Source organism: Cupressus sempervirens, chromosome 3 (genome assembly GCF_028749045.1).
Source record: "Cupressus sempervirens isolate cs-2001-9-10 chromosome 3, ASM2874904v1, whole genome shotgun sequence".
Classification (NCBI taxonomy): domain Eukaryota; kingdom Viridiplantae; phylum Streptophyta; class Pinopsida; order Cupressales; family Cupressaceae; genus Cupressus; species Cupressus sempervirens.
In genome coordinates, this window is record NC_143120.1 from 402,702,710 (window position 1) to 402,721,348 (window position 18,639).

Consider the following 18,639-nt stretch of genomic DNA (forward strand, 5'->3'; position numbering starts at 1 on the left):
TACATGAATGCCAAATAGTATAAAAGAATAATCAGATGGAGAAATATATGAAAGATTAAAAATGCAAAAAGAGGGAAGCTCGCAACTATACTTCCAAAACCGATACCACACATCCCAGACAATACAAAGGCAGGGGAATAGAGTTTGAGGCCAAATGAAATCTCTAAAATAGTTAAGTAGTTTAATGATATCAAAGGTAAAGGGAAGACAGATAATTCTCAGAGAATGGACATAGTGGAAGATGGGTTGTCAAATAATTACAGCCCCACGAGGACACCCATGACATGGTACCTGGACATCTTTGTGAATGAATTGGTAGCTATTAAGGAGAGGGTGTGAGAATGATATCAACATTGTTGAAACCATCATCAATCTCCCTAAGAAATTTGTGTCAAAAGATTCCCTAGCACAAGTTCTTTTCCTTAGCCTTCAATGTGTCATTGGCTAATACAAAGATTTGGAATATGTTAGTGATTTCCACATTTACATGGTACCTTTTGGTAAGACTACATGCACTCACACCTTAGCACTTTATTAATTGTATAAAGCAATAGTGGATGCTTTATAGTTAAAATCCATAAAATGTTCTTATTAGTCACTTCATTGAAAAATGATACCATGCTTCTTGTTGATTCAAGTAAAGTAGCTCCAAGTGTTATTTTCTCTAGTTTCAAAATAGTGACTCATCTCTAGCCTAGGCTAATATTATATAGCTCTACTATGTTCTTCATTGATTCTTGTACTTGCTTCTTGATCTTGTCACATAAACTTGCCTTCAATGTTATAGTTCTTCATGTATAGCTTCAAATATCAGCCATCATTACACACTTTATGAAATGTATGTTCTCTTTTCTATTTTAATACCACCTTCTTCCCAAATATATTCTCGTATTATACCAAACACATTTGGCACAACTCTTGGTGTATCCCTCCACCTTCCTTTTTACACCTAACTGAGAATATGTAGGCCATATGTAAAACCATTCCTTGATATTACTAGGTATTGGTGTCTATAAATAAAGTTTATCAAAAAAGTATTTCCAACAACTCTCATCATAAGGGCATAAGAGCAATATGTCATTAGCATCTTTGTGTTGTTTCTTACATAATAGACGACCCATGGTCCTACAATTCCAATATTATTTAGTTTATATTGAGTGATTATTTTACCCTATATTGATAACCAAGCAAAGGCCTTAATATGTTGTGAGCAAACTTTGTCTCATAGAAGCTCTTTTGGCCAAAATTGATCCTCTACTATTGTCTCCTAAACCTTGTATATTTTCTTCACTTTGTATTCTAAATCATTCAATACACACCATCAAATATCATCACTTAGCCTTGTTAACATGATACCTCTCACTTCTAGGGCTTCTGTTAATTTCATCTTTTATTCCTTTAGGCTTAGCCATCCTCAAGTTATTTCTATCTCCATTCCTATTTTCTATTAGTCTTGTCCACATACACATAATCATATATGTTTTTCCTCCACCTTCTAGTTGTTTCCTCTTTAATTATTTCAATTTTTGAAAGGGTGTTGAGTGTGAGGTGGTCATTCCACTAGTCATCCCAAGATTGAGCATGTTGCCCATCATTGAATTCCCATGGCATGTCCCTACTAATGATCTATGTGCATTCAAGGATAAAAATCCAAATTGTAGATGCATTTAGAGGGTCAAGTGTATTCAATATTCTAATTGGCCCATCTAAATCTAGTTATTTCCATCTAAGAATTTGAACCCGTCTTTGTTCTCCATTGCAAAATATGCTCTAGGCTAGCTTTCCCACCATAGCCAAATTCATATTGTGAAATTTCCTTACTCCTACACCTTTGGCACCAAAGCAATTTCAAATCCTCTCCCATGAAAACAAGGGATTTTTTTCTATCATCTAGGCCATTCTAAAAGAGCTTTCTCATTATTTGTATTAGCGTGTCTTCTACTGCCTTAGGGATTTTCATGCATGACATAGAGTAAATGGGAATAGTTGCTGCTACTGACTTTAAAATTAGTATTCTTCCAATAGAGGATAACCAAGTACCCTTCAATAACTCCATTTTATTCTTTAATTTTATGATTAGATCATTGTAGTAACATTTTTTATCATTCCCTCAAATAGCATCATGCCAAGAAATCTCCTAGGTAGTAATACTTTGATCCAATATTCTTGTTATATCTCTCTATATACTTGGTTGGACATTGAGTAAAAATGGCTATGATTTTATCCAATTGATTATTTTTCCTAACACCTTCATGTAACATGTAATGCATCTTTAATATTTCTAGCTTATGTTCTTATTGAGTTCTAAAAGAGAATGGTGTCATCGAAAAATTGTTGACGTGTGGCTATCTCCATACATAGAAAAATGTCAATTCCTTTTCATCTTCCCTTTGTCCTATGGTGCTGAATGGTTCTCCTAAGTTCTTCATCCATTATTACAAATAGGAACATGGACAACAAATTGCATTTCTAGACCCCTGGAGGAAGAAAAGAACCCTTGTGCTACCCCATTAACCAAAATTGACAATCATGGGTTTGACATAGTACAACTAGTTATCCAATTGAATCATTCTTCCCCAAAGCCAATTTTTTGTCAAACTTTAATTAGGAACCACATGTCTACTATATCATAATCCTTCAATATATCTTATTCGATTACCATGTTCGAATTTCTTGCCTTCCTAGATGAGAATATCACCTTGTGCACAATAATTGTCCCTTCAATAATCGATATACTTGGAGAGAAGTAATTTTGGCCATTGGATATGATCTTGTTTAACACATTTTTCAACCTATTATGTGTGATCTTAATGATTATTTTGTATATTGTATTACATATCATAATAGGTCTAAAATATTTCATGGTTTCTACCTTTTTCTTCTTAGGAACCAAAGCTATGAATCTATTGCTGAAATTCCCCAGTAGTGAAATTCTCCTTATAGATTCCTCTATAGGCTTGTGTAAATAATTGTCAATGATATCCCAAAAAATCTAATAGAATTTTATAGGAAACCCATTAGGCTCCAATGCCTTATCTGCCCCAATGCCTTATCTGCTCCTAGCTAAAAGATTGCTTTCCTTATTTTCTTGAGGATAATGTATTTAAAAAATTATTTATTTTCTTCTTCACTGATTAAGGTGAGAATGTGGATTAGAAATTCATCCCATGCTTTCTCATTGTCTATTGTAGCTTGACTAAGCATTTCTTGGAAGTATCACATTGCTATCTAGTTGACTTCCTTTGTTATCTGAGACTTTGTATCATCTTTTTTAGTTTTTCCTATGATCTAATTTCTTCCCATGTTTTCCACTATTGTTTTATGGAAATATATTGTATTTTCCTCTCCCTCCTTGAGCCATATTTCTCGACTTCTATCTCCAGAATATCTCTTCCCTGGTCACTAATTATGTGAGTTTTGATTTTAACTAATTTATTAGTGAAATTCCAATAGGGTTTCTCAAGGAAATCTAGTGTTTCCATGTGTACTTTAATCTACCATTATATGGAAGAAGTTTTGAATTTTGTAACTTATTCAAAAACATTTTTCTCTTCGTATCATGAGTAATTTCCTAGCATTTGATATCAAAATTATCACCTATTAGTTAACAAGAGGGCATGCTAGCCTTGAAATTATCTAAATTGAGTGAAATCTTTATGAATAGAGAAATGGAAAGCCTACTAGATAGGAACAATCCATAATGATATACTTATAAGCTTCTAGATTAAATGTGTACATTTTTTAATCAACTTTCCAAATCATACTCCATGATTCATGATCAAGATAGTATGAAAGAGAAGATAAATGAACGATATGTAGACACAAGACTAGATAAATAGTGCAAGTGGGTTGACACAAGAACCAAGGGGGAAAGAGAGAAAAAATAAAGTTCAAAAAAATAAAATGCAAGAGATGAGGAAATAAGGTTTCAAAATAAAGAGGTAAGAGGAATAAAGAAGAAAAGAAGAAAAGAAGAAAATAAAGATAAAGAAACAAAGCAGAAAGAACAATCATAAACTAATGCAGGAGCATCCTATGTGTAATAGCACACATTTGTATATGATCCACCAACTCCTAACAGGATTGAAGCAACTCCTAATAGGGTTGAGGCTTCTAACAAGGCCTAGTCTCCTAATAAGGACTCGAGACATTATACATTCTTCATAGTCTCCTAATAGGATCAATATCCTTAACTAGATTTTTTATATAGTGAATCATATTGTGGGTTTCATCCTCACCAGGGTTTTCCCTTGGCCAAGGTTTCCCTAGTTAACAAAATATGGTGTTATGAGCTCTCTTTATGTATGGTTGTTTATATTGTTTAGCATTATTGGTTTACTTTCTTATGCATGTGGCAAAGTAATTAATAATATCCAGTTGTGGGCAAAAAGATTAAAAATATTGATTTACACTCGCGCCCCCCCCCCCCCCCCCCCCCAACAACCTCAGTATTATCTATTTCTAACAATTGGTATTAGAGCCTAGTTATTCAGAAGAGGCTCAACACTTGAATAAAATCCCTATGGATATGGAACAGTTGAAGAAGAATCTTGAAGAAGCTCTTGAGCAAATTGATCTCCTTACTGATGAAAGAGATGGCCGAAAGGATAGATATGAAGATGCAAAAGCTTATATTGGTAAACTAAAGGACAAGATAGATAACCTGAAGCTAAAAGGACCTAGTGAGTGAACTAGTGATGATGATATTGAAGATCTAAAGAAAGAAAATGAGATCTTGAAACATGACTTAAAAATAGTAGAACTCAAGCTAAGTCTTAAGAAAAATAAAGGAAAGAATGATTCTGAAATAAAAGCTGAAAATGTAGATCTAAGATCTTAGTTAAGCAAAGTAACATCTGATTTAGAATCTATCAAGTTGGAACATGTAGAATTAGAGAAATACAATATTATTGTGAAAGGTGAACTAGTGCAAACCAAACAACAACTTGAGAAATTATGTACCAGTAGTGAAAAGATTGAAGAACAAATGTTTGTACAAAGACCTAGTTATGATAAGACTGGACTTGGATTCTTTCTTGGACAATCCACCAAGAAATCTATTGAGAGAAAAGAACCTGATACTCTTGAATTCAAGAAAAATCTAAACATGAGCAAACTTGATGATACATCTAAAGACAAAGAGAATGTTACTCACTCTGAGAAATCTAAAGAATCTGATCAAGATGGGGAAAATAGAAGAAAGGAATCTCATGTCAAATGTGATGAATTTGAACATATTAGAGACGATTGAAAAGGTAAGTCTTTTAAACCTATTTCAAATTTTTATTGTCATAATTGTCATGGATATGGACATCATGCAGTAGATTGTAAGAAACCTAAATTTGATAATGATAATGCAAATAGTAGAATGTTTAGGAATACTAACTGTGTAGGTAAAAGAAGAAGATCTCATAGCAATGAGAGTGGAGAAAGAAGACAATTTTTTTGTTACAGATGTAATAATCTTGGACACATTGCAAGGAATCATAGAGCACCTAAAAACCAATATAATGAACAAAGAAAAAATGTATATGTATGTCAGTTATGTAATAACTTTGGACACATAGAAAAGTTCTACTGAATGAATAGACAAAATCTAAATAGGAATCAAAACTACAGAAGGAACAACAGAAAAAATGATGACAATCTAAAGGAAGAAATGAAGGAGCTAATAGAAGAATTCAAGGAAACATTTGTAAAGACAAAAGAACCTAAAAGTTCTCATACAATTCAGGAAGAAGTACATCCTAATGTACCTAATAAGACACTAAAGTCACTTATTGTTTGTGACTCATCCTACCTAAATTAAGAAAGTGTGTCAGTTAATAAAAACTGATGTTAGAGAGAATATCACAAGTTGTGCAGTTAGCAGTATATACTAGACACTAAAAGAAGTCTACAGTAAAGTGCGCATTGCTTGATATGATCAGTATAAGGTTATGCAAAAAAAAATCTCTCTGTTACATAGAGACAGTATTTTAAATTTGTAGTAGATACGCATTTAATACGAAGTACAGATTGTAAAAGATTTAAAGGATGCAAATTGATTTACGAACATCATTTGCTTGTGTGGAATCTTAAGTGCAATATTGAAGAGTAATTTGATAGATATTTGAAGTGCTAAAGAAGTTTGCAGATACGTATGATTACTAAAAGCCCTAAAATGTGAAATTGAGGTATTTTTCAAATTTGTTGAGCATATTTTCAGTAATGGAAACACAAGAAGTGTTTGATATCGGTAATAGACCTAGATATAACTTCAAGAAACACCCATTTATTTCTCTACTTGATGACCCCATTGGAGCTTTTTGCAAGTACCGAAAAATGTTCTTCATGTTGAGGACATAAGAAGTTATATTCACTATAAGATAGAAAGCGTAGGAGATACTAAGATCCATAAAGAATTGGAGATAATGTGCAACAATGATTTATCGGTGAAACCAGAATATGGATACCTAGAACAACTTAACTTAGTTAAGTACATGTTCTATATGGACTTTGAGAACCATGAATGGACAAGAATAATTTTGAGTAGAATTCATGATGAAATTCTATGGTTAGGAGATTCACTTATATGCATCGATGATGACCTAATTCACAAGGTCACTGGTTTGAGCAATAAAGGATGCAATTCCATGAACATAAAGAATGTGCATAGAATAGTTGAAACAAATCTTAACACAAGTTTTGATGGTAGAAACATGAAGATTAACACCATTCAAGATGATGAAGTAAGACTCCTAAATAAAATTTTGGGTTATAAGTTCAACCATGGATCTAGGATAGATTCAATCCCAACTAGATTTCTTCATGCAGCTTATGTGATGGCAGTAAAGGGTGAAAAGGTTAACCTATGTGATATTATCCGAACTTAGTTGTTGGATAACATATCAAAGATCAAGAAGTCTAAGAGTGTAGTCTTTAGGTTTGAATCCCTATTGACTCATATATTCTTCTAAGCAGCAAAGAATTTTCTTGGTATTTCAAATTGTGATGGAAGCGAGTGTGCAATGCAAACTATCACTCAAGTTTACAGATCTAAATTGGAAACAGTCAGGGACAATGATATTGATAGAATGATGAAACCATTCCAAGCTGAAATGAAGTAGAGGTATAGGATACCACCTACGTTGATAGAGAAATATAAGGATGAACTGTGTTTCATGGTAGAAATAGATTTCACATGCATGGAGGTAGTATTTCCTCAAGTAAAGTTCATTGAACCTATGGGTTATGAAATGAGCACTGAACTAATTGAAGGCTAGGTGCTGATAATTCTACACTCTGAAGTAGATTTTGGATGCCCTAGATGGGATACATATACTAAAAATATGAAAGAGGTCCAAACAAATCTAATGGATAAGGACATCAAGTAGAAAGTAGACAAAGTAATTAATTCTATCTTAAAAGAATCAGGGATGTCAAGAAAAGAATTTGAAGAGGTGAAAGGGATAGCCTTGTTAGAATTATTTTTAGAATAGCTGAGGGAGAGGGGGGTGGTGAATCAATTATTCAAGGTGCAGATGTATAAATAAAACTTTTCACAATTTAGTGAACCCATAAAACATTCATACCCATGCATGCATCCATTATGTAAATACTAAAACTTGTATGTTACTATCAAATCAACTTGCAAAAATGTCAAGCATGAAACACAACACATTCATCAGCGCACTTGACATAATGATTTATGTGGAAACCCAATTTGGGAAAACCACCAGTAACATGCTACTCCTTTTAACTCTTTTGAAGTGATGCCCTGTGAAAGGCAAACCCTGTTAAAGGTTACAATACACACTATTAAATGTGACCCAGTTAAAGGATTTCAATCACCCTATTAGAAGTGAGCCTTATTAGAGGGCTTTAGGTCATTCACTTGGAATGCCACATGGTTAAAGGATTTTCAAAAGACTATTAGGTCAACCTTAATCCAAAGAATTTACCCTAGACTGATACAATTGTTAGAGAGTAACAGTAGAGCTTTGATCTGATACAACTTACAACTTCTCTTGCATATTAAAAATATTAGTTCAATCCTGAATTCTTCTTGGCTTTCATACTTTACAGCTCTAACAGCTTATTCACCCTTCAAGCATTCATCTCCTTATGCCTTCTTGTTTAACATGCCATTGAAGACTCTTCTCTTGGGTCACTTAATGAAGCAAAATCCTTAACTCCTTCTGCTCCTTGGGTTCTCACAATGACACCAATCACTATTGCTTCATGACTAGACATTCCTATAAATAGGAAATTAGAATATTTTCCCTCTCATTATGCATCGTCCAAATAAGGGTTCTAGATGGATTAGATAGGATACAATGTATCTACCCAATATCTTGTTTTTTCTAAAAACTTCTCCTAGAATCCATTAGAATTTGCCTTAAAGTGGTTTACATCAAATTTTGTGCCACCAGCTCATCAACCTTATCTTCCTTCTCATTCACAAGTTTCAAGAAAATAAACTTGTGAGCTCAAATTTAGCAAATCTTTGATCTTTAACATGATGCAGGAGCTCGGCATTATCAATCTTCTAATGCTCAGCACATATTGTGTTTCTTGGCATCAATTATAAAATCACTCAACATCAACTAAAGTTTACTGATGCTCGACATCAACTAAACTTTACTCAGCATCAACTTTTTTGCCCAGCATCCACTAGAGTTTTCTTTCACTCGGCTCCAATTGACTTTCTGCTCGGCTTGCACTAACTTTGCTCGGCACCTATTGTCCACTCGGTCATGCTTGGCAGACAAACTTTGTTTAACTTGTTCTTCTAAACTCTCTAAGTGTAGCCAACCATTTTGTAACCTTAAGTAGATCATCAATACATCATGTCATCACTGTCTTAACTAATCCTTGTACTTCATTACATAATCATAACTCAACCTTTCCTCTAGGTGTTATTGTTACATCGTATTGATCAAATCCTCCTCATCAATCAACTAAGTGATAGTACTTGAATCTTATAAGTAGTTTTCTTACTAGCAAATAGCAAGTTTGACATCACTGACAAAATAATAATTGAAACACATAGTCTTCTTCAACAATTTCCCTCTTAACAATGATCTTTTCAATCATATCTCAAAAATCTCCCTCTTTGGCATTGATGGAAAACTAAACTAATCAACCAAGTCAATCAAATGATGAACATCTTGTTCAACCAAAAACTAATCTGACTGAGTTAAAATAGTAAGGCAATACCAAAAAAAAAACTTGTATTGCAATTTCTCCCTCTATCAGCAACTTCCATCTTCTAATTAGGCTACAAAACTCTTTCTTATAACTCCCTCTGAGTTCTTTCTTGTATCTCCCTCTTACTAGGTGGATTAGGATTTCTCCCTCTTTCTTCCATTATTCATGTGTCTTCTTCTAATCAGCAACATCAACAATTATCTGATCTCCTAATATCAATAACACTTCTAAGCTTTTATACTTTCTCCCTCTGATGATGATCTTTCTCTACTTTCTCTACTTTCTCTCTCTTTCTATTTTGGCTCTTAAGGAGTAAATCTTTTCCTGTCTGATTTCTTTTTGATGATGATCAATTTTATGTACTTTCTCCCTCTTTGACAACAATGCCAAAGAGGTATGTCAAAAACTTGTCATCTTTAATACATGCAAATATAAGCTTTTGCAATTTCTTCAATTTTCTCCCTCGGTCACCTTGCTTGTGAATAATTTGAAAATTTCAACTCTATGATTACTTTAGGAAATTCCTAAAGTAAGATCCACTACATCAATTTGTATTATATGAACATCAGCTTGTTTGATGCAGGGCACTCCTTATGTTTCTTAAATTTCCTTTGATAAAGGTATCACCCCTAATTTACCTCTTAGATACTCATGAGCATTCTTAGGTAATGGTTTTGTGAAGATGTCAACAATTTGCTCCTTTGAATTAACATATTCCATCTTCACTTCTTTGTCTTGAAAATGATACTTGATTGCAATGTGTTTTGTCTTTGTATGCATCACTGGATTCTTTGATATATTGATAACACTTGTATTATCACAATAAAGTATCATTGGTTCTATGATTTCTTATTTCATTCCTTTGAGTAGCTATTTCATCCATACAATGTTTGTGGAGTTGATAGCAGCAGCAACATATTTTGCTTCAGCAATAGATTGGAAAATACAACTCTGTTTCTTGCTAGTTCATGTAACTAGTCTCTTGCCTAAGAAAAATGCTCCCCTACTAGTGCTCTTTCTATCATCAACATTTCCAACCCAATCAGCATTAGTGTAGGCTCTCAATTCAAAATTTTTATTCTTCTTGTAATATAGGCCAAACTTTTATGTTCCTTTCAGATATCTCATTATTCTCTTCACAGCCATTAAGTGATTCTCCTTAGGATTAACAGAGAAACTTGCATTTATCCCTACAGATAATGCAATATCAAGTCTATTATGTACTACATATTGCAATTTTCCAATCATAAACCTCTACAATATTTGATTCACTTCAATTGAATCATCATTTTTTTTCAACTTGTGTCCAGTCACCATACGTGTACTTACTAGTTTCGAATCCTCTAATCGAAAAGTCTTCAATATCTCTTTGACATATTTTGACTGACTGATATATATACCATACTTCATCTCGTATACTTGCAATCCCACAAAAAAATTGATTCCTCCAAACATATACATTTCAAATTCTTGCTTCATCTGATTTGCAAAATCCTTACATAAAGCATCTTGTCCTCCAAATATGATATCATCAATGAATATTTCTGATAACAAAATACCTTTACCTTTTTCTGTCTTTATGTATAGATTGTTGTTATCATCAATCCTTTCAAATCCAATCTTCACAAGATAAGTATGAAGTCTCTCATATCATACTCTTGGTGCTTGTTTCAATCCATATAGGGCTTTGTGCAGTCTACATACCATGTTCTTATTGTTATCATCAACAAATCCTTTTGGTTGTTCTATGTAGACTTCATCTTCTAGTATGCTATTCAGAAATGCAAATTTAACATCCATATAATAAACTTTGAAACTTTTGTATGCAGCATAAGCAAGTAGAGTTCTTACTCCTTCCATTCTCGCAATAGGGGCAAATGTCTCCCCATAGTAAATTATTTCTTCTTGTGCATATCCCTTGCAAATTAATCTTGCTTTGTTTCTTTTGATTTCACCATTCTCATCTAGCTTGTTTCTGAATACCCACTTGGTGCCAATCACATTCTTATTTTCTAGTCTAGGAACCAAACTCTGTGTTTTATTTTTCTTTATCTACTCAATCTCTTCTTCCATGGCTTTGTACTAGTCTTCATCTTCTAATGCATCTTTTATTATTTTGGGTTCCTTCATACTTAACAAACATAATTCACTTCTCAATTTGTTTTTTGTCATTGGCTTAGCATTTTTATCTCCAATGATTTGATTAGTAGGATGATGTCTTTTGACATATTTAGACAAACTTGGCTAAGCTCTTGTTTCTTCATTTTTTCTTTCAGCTTCAGAATCACTATGTACATCTTTGTCAGGTATCTCAGCATCTCTTTCATGTGCATCTTTTTCATTATGTAACTCGGCATCCAAATTCAACTCAGTTCTTAAATGCAACTCGGCATTTACAGGATGTGACTCGGCAGTTACTGATACTTGATGTTGATTTGTAACTTGATTCGCAACATTTTCTTTAGAAGGCATTCATTCATAAGAGTATACAAATGATTTGTATTATTTTGGTTCTTTAATAGGCTTAGCCTCATGTACTTCTATAAATTCATCAAAATTCACATTTGCACTTTCTACAATTTTTTTAGTGTTAGTATTTAAACACTTATACACTTTACTTCTTGTGAAGTATCCAAGGAATATACCTTCTTCACTTTTTGCATAAGCTTTCCATTTCTAACATCTTTAAGAATATAACACTTACTTCCAAATACCTTAAAGTATTTTACATTGGGTGGATATCTATACCATAGCTCAAAAGGTGTTGAATGAGTACCTTTCTTGATTTGCACACGGTTCAAGGTATATAGAACAGTACTTGCAACCTCTCTCCAATATTTTAGAGCAACATTCTTCTCCATCATAAGTGTTTGGGTACAATCCATTATAGACCTGTTTCTCCTTTCAGCAATCCTATTTTGTGGATGGGTCCTAGGGGTAGATGTTTGTCTTTTGATTCCTCTGTCATTATAAGACATTTCAAACTCATTTGAAGTGAATTTGCCTCGTCTATCTGATCTCAAGCATTTCAAAGTTGTACCTATTTCTTTCTCAACTCTTGCCAAGCACCACTTAAATATTTGAAAAGCATCATATTTTTGTTTCAAAAATATGACTGTCATCATTGTAGAATAATCATCAATAAATAGCATAATGTACTTATCTCCTTTGTAGCTTTGCACTTCAATTGGTCCACATAAGTCAATATGAACAATATCTAATATTTCTTTAGAGGTGCAAGCTTGACTTTGTTATTTTTCCTAACTGACATTGTTTGCACATTGTATTGTTAGGTTTTTTTAACTTAGGCAAACGTCTAACTTTCTTTATGTTACTAATACTAACCAAGTTATCAAACTTGACATAACCTCTTGTGTCATAGTCATACATCATCAAATCTTACAAGACTCTATATCAAGATAGAATAGATTACTTTTAGTTTGATCACCTTTACCAATCAGTTTCTCATTTGTCATATATCTTGGTAGTTTTGTTTCCAAATTCAACCTTGCATCCCAGATTATTCAATTGTGACACACTCAACAAGTTATGATTTAGTTATTCAACATAGTAAGCATTGTCACATGAGATCTTATCTATGAGTTTGATAGAAATTTTTCCTTTTATCAAATATGGTGCATCATTACCAAATCTTACACTATTTCCATCATAATAAGTTAAGGTAATGAACTTACTTATGTCTCTAGTCATGTGATGTGAGCATCCACTGTCAATGATCCATCTATCATTTTTGTTCACACAAGTCACAAGTGCAGTTGCCTCATCTTCATCATATTTTTCCTTCATTGCAACATACACCACTTCATCATCATGTTTATCAGAATCATTCGTGTTTTCTTCTTCAAAAATGTAGCATGATTTCTTGCCTTTGTCTTTGTAATCTTTGTTTTCATCTTCTCTTCTATTTTTGTACGTGTTTCCTTCTCTGTAGTTCTTTTGTGTACATCTTGCAGCAATATGACCAACCTCATTGCAATTGAAACAAATGATGGGTAACTTACCTTTGAACTTGCCTTTACCCCTATGAAATCTTCTAGCCATTAGTGCTTCCAATTGTTCAACATCTTCCTCATCTATATCACTGCCACTGATACATACTTTATCTTTCTTTTCTTCTTCTTCTGCTTCACCTCATCAGAATCCTTCAATAAAAACTTAGCTTTGAATGCAGATTCAAGATTCTCATGTTTGCAATTGTCAAATTTAGATAGCTCAAAAGTAGTGAGTCTACCTACCAAACTTTCAAGGGTTAGATCATTTCCTGGAATACATCTCAACTCTTGAATTGCAAAAAATCTAATAGCATTAAAAGGCAATAATGTTCTCAAGATTTTACTTAACACAGTATCATCATCTATATGACCAGTAGCTCCTCTTATTGCACTAACAACTTCTTTTATCCTAGCAACATATTGAGCAATATTTTCACCTTCTTCCATTCTCATATCATAAAACTTACCTTTGAGGCTCTTAGATTTGGCTCTTTGTACATTTTTGTCTCCTCCATAGATGGTGTGTAGGGCATCCCACATTTTCTTTGCAGTGTCACAACCTTTAATATCATCAAATTTGGCATAGCTTAGGGCAGAGGCAATCTCCAACATCGCCTGATTGTGTTCTTTCTTCTTCTTCGTATCTTCAGTAGTTAGGGCTCCAACTAGATCAACATGTTCCACTATAATGGTATATTGTGCATGATCTCCAAGTCCTCCAAGGTGTAGCTTCATCAAACTTTGTCATGTAGGAAAGTTATCTCTGTTGAGCTTGGGTACCTCTCTTTTAGACATCTCAGTCTTTGTGCTTCTAATACCTTAAAACTAGTCCTCTTAAGCAACTGATGCTCTGATACCAATTGTTGGAATTATTTTTAGGATAACTGAGGGGGAGTTGGGGGGTGAATCAGTTATCCAAAGTCCAGATGTATAAAAAAAACTTTTCACAATTTAGTGAACCCATAAAACATTCATACCCATGCATGCATCCATTATGTAAGTACTAAAACTTGTATGCTACTGTCAAATCAACTTGCAGAAATATAAAACATGAAACACAACACATTCATCAGCACACTTGACACAATGATTTATGTGGAAACCCAATTTGGAAAAACCACTAGTAACATGCTACTCATTTTCACTCTTCTGAAGTGATGCCCTATGAAAGGCCAACCATGTTAAATGTGATCTAGTTAAGGGAATTCAATCACACTGTTAGAAGTGAGTCATATTAGAGGGCTTTAGGCCATTCACTTGGAATGCCACCCGGTTAAAGGATTTTCAAATGACTGTTAGGTCAATCTTAATCCAAAGGATTTACCCTAGACTGATACAATTGTTAGAGAGTAATAGTAGAACTTTGATCTAATACAACTTACAACTTCCCTTGCAGATTACAAATCTCAGTTCAATCCTCAATTCTGCTTGTCTTTCATACTTTGCAGCTCTAATAGCTTGTTCACCCTTCAAGCATTCATCTCCTTAAGCCTTCTTGCTTAACATGCCATTGCAAACTCTTCTCTTGGGTCACTTAATGAAGCAAAACCCTCAATTCCTTCTCCTCCTTGGGTTCTCACATATGACACCAACCACTATTGCTTCATGACCAGACATTCTTATAAATAGGAAATTAGAATATTTTCTCGCTCATTATCGTCCAAATTAGGATTTTGGATGGATTAGGTAGGATATAATGTATCTACCCCATATCTTGTCTTTTTTAGAAACTTCTCCTAAAATTCATTAGAATTCACCTAAAAGTGATTTATATCAAATTCTATGCCACTAGCTTATCAACCTTGTCTTCCTCCCAGTTCACAAGTTCCAAGAAAACAAACTTGTTGGCTAAAATTCAGCGAATATTTGATCTTTAACATAATACAACAGCTCAGCATTATCAATCTTCTGATGCTCGGCACATACTGCGTTGCTCAGCATCAACTATAAAATCACTCGACATCAACTAAAATTTACTGATGCTCGGCATCAACTGCTATTCTCGGCATCCACTAGAGTTTTCTCACTTGGCTCCAACTGACTTTCTATTTAGCTTGCACTGACTTTGCTCGGCACCTATTCTGCACTTGGTCAAGCTTGGCAGAAAAACTTTGTTTAACTTGTTCTTCTAAACTTTCTAAGTGTAGCCAGCCATTTTGTAACCTTAAGTAGATCATCAATACATCATGTCATCAATGTCTTAATTGATCCTTGTACTTCATTACATAATCATAACTCAACATTTTCTCTAGGTGCTATTGTTACATCTTATTAATCAAATCCTCCTCATCAATCAACTAAGTGATAGTACTTGAATCTTATAAGTAGTTGTCTTACCAGCAAATAGTAGGTTTGACATCAATGACAAAACAATCATTGAAACACATAGTCTTCTTCAACAATCTCCCTCTTAACAACAATATTTTCAATCATATCTCAACAAGCCTTGAAAATGAAGGCTAGCGATCAAACTAAACCATTAACTCCTACACCTATTGCAATGGCCAGACCTACTATAGAGGTCACAGTTCCACAGACAAGTGTGCAAGCAACTGTAGTGCCATATGCACAAGTTGCGCAGCAACAACCTTTGAGAAACCAAAAGAAAATAGAGGAAGCATCAATGCCAAGAAAGTCTACAAGGTTTGAAAAAATAAAACCCATGCAAATCCTCTCTCCTGAGAAGAGAATTAAGAAAACAACAAGTGGACCAAGTAAGAGGAGGAAAACCCTGCAGATCAGTTCCTCAGAATCTAAAGAAGAGACTGGTGATCATGAAGTAAAGACTTCAGCAGGAAGGAAAGCATGGAAGCCAAAGGTAGAAAATATTAATATGCAAATTATTAATGACAACAATTTTGTGCAATTGAATAAGTATTATGACTTGTACAATAATATGGACAGGAGACAAGTAGAAAATGTTGTAGTTAGAAACATGATTATGAAAGATAAAAGGTTTGATAACATAAAAGGTCAAATCCCTGAAGATTTGTATAATAGACTGAGAAACAGAAAGAGTAGAGTAATTGAGGAAGATAAACAAATACGGATAAATATGGTGAAAAGGCTATGTATAGTAAACAATCAGGAAGAGTTAAAGGAAATTTTGAAAGGTATAGCACCCTTGCTGAGGAATAAGAAGAGATCCATTCTTCTTATGGGAGGAAATTATGAAGAGGTAAATATGGAAACTCAAAAGGCAATAGTCACATACATGTCTACTATGCCTAAGGAGACTGAGAAGAGTGTGTATTCAGGTGAGATAAGACCTACTATGGCAGTAGTCAAACCTTCTCACAAAACTAAGCAACCAGCTGAAGCTTCAATTCCAAGTGATTCACCACACATTACCATTGATAATGAATCCATGCAAGTAGATAACACTAATATAATATTGGATAGAATTGAAGATCCATTCAAAGATTTTGGCTCTGTTGGCAATATTGTTGACTACGGCAGCTCTACTGATGAAGAAGAAGAGCAAGAGCAAAAGAAAGAAGATGTATCTTCTGAGAAGAAATTTGAAACTATGTCAACTAGCACTAAGGTAGCTACTACAAGTGTGCCCATAGCCATAGTAATAGTAAACCCCTATACACCATCTACACAAGTGGCAGTGATCACCATAGCAGTACAATCAAATGATGAAGATGAAGCACAAAACCTTATATCTTCTTTGAGTAAATTTTTTGAAAAGAAGAAATCAGTTAAGTCAATTGAGAAGACTTTAACTTCAGTTTTGGATAGATTAGAAAAAACAGTAAGTTCTATTGATACATCTATAGACATTCAGCAGAGAGTAGCAATTGTGTGCAAAACATTTGACAATGAATTTACAATGCTTACCAATGTTGCTACAATGCAAGCACAGACTGAGCATGATGTTAATCTTCTTAATACTATGTGTACAAATATAAGGAATGATATAGAAACATTAAATATATGCATTAAAGTATCAAGGCAGAGTATGGAGGAAGGGAAGTAGCTATATGCTAAGTGCAACTTGGCATACCTTCACCTTCATAGTTTTGATGAATAGATCAAAGGAAAGATAATTGAGCTACAACCGCTTACTAATAACTTTCTGAAACAAGATCAGAAGTTAGAAAACTTTGAGCATTCAATGGAAGCAATTCATGATAGCATTCGGGATATACAAGCAAAAAAAGAGAGCCCTAAAAAGATTTACTCTTTTGAGGTCATTTATCCCCAAAAATTACATTGTTACAGAATCAGTTGGAGGAATGCTTGGTAGCTAAAACTTCATATGACAAGTTTGTGGCTATAGATTTGAACGCAACAAAGTTAGTTGCAAATGCCTTATGTGTGATAATAAGTGTGTCAAATACATTGAAAGACAGTTGGATGAAACACCTTGCGCAATTGCAAACTGACTTCAGTGATTGTTCCTCTAGATTTTAATGCAGCTTTCTGACTTTGACAGGATTTTTTCCTTTGTTGACACCTTTGGCATTGATGTCAAAGGGGGAGAAATAAGGAAAATTGTAATTGTAAGTTAGACTGTTGTATTTTGAAGTATAGTAGTAAGCTTTGCTTCAAGCAAGCTTTGTAATCGAAGTTATAAGGGATGTAATCTTTTTCTGAAAACATGAATATAATGTTTTTACTATGTTATGTATGTTTATTTACTTTGATTGGTATGATAGCATTTTTGGGACTTGGCCAATTTTTCCAAAATGTTGCCATCAATGCTAAAGGGAGAAATTGTTGGCAATATGACCAATCAGTCAAATAAAATGAGATGTGTGGTTCTCATTTATGGCAACATATGTTTTACAGTATAGCTATAATTGTTTGTGATGGAAAATTGTCTAAGTATTGAACAATGTTACAGCAGCACGATGAGATTTATTGATAGTGGAATATTTCTTTGGAATATTCTCTTGCGCAATTGACTACAAATGCATGACTTCATCTTGATGATGTATACCATTGTGCATGTTCATACAGACAACTAAGTTCAAGTTACGAAGGAAATATCGATGCAGATACTTCACTGTACAGAACAAAGCAAGTCATCAAATTGAGTCGTACGACTTAAAGAATTATTTTGATTATTAATTCTTGATGAGCCGACTCTGAGCATGATATGTGAGCCGACTAAGGAAGGATTTATTAATATGATTGATATAAGTAAAGAACTTCATTTGTGAAGTTAGGTGTGAATGCAAGGTCATGTTATATGATATGATAATGCAAGATATGATGCAAATTGATATATGCGCAATTACTCCTTGTTTATGACATTGAGCGAACAAAAGGGAAGATTGTTTACATTGTACCAAAGGCTTGTATGAAGAGCTAACAATCAGAAGAATTGTGAAGTATAGCAAGTGATCCAGTGTTGTATGTATATCTATTCTCTTTGAAGAACTTAATTGTATAGATGCATGTTAGGGCAGTGGGCTCTTCT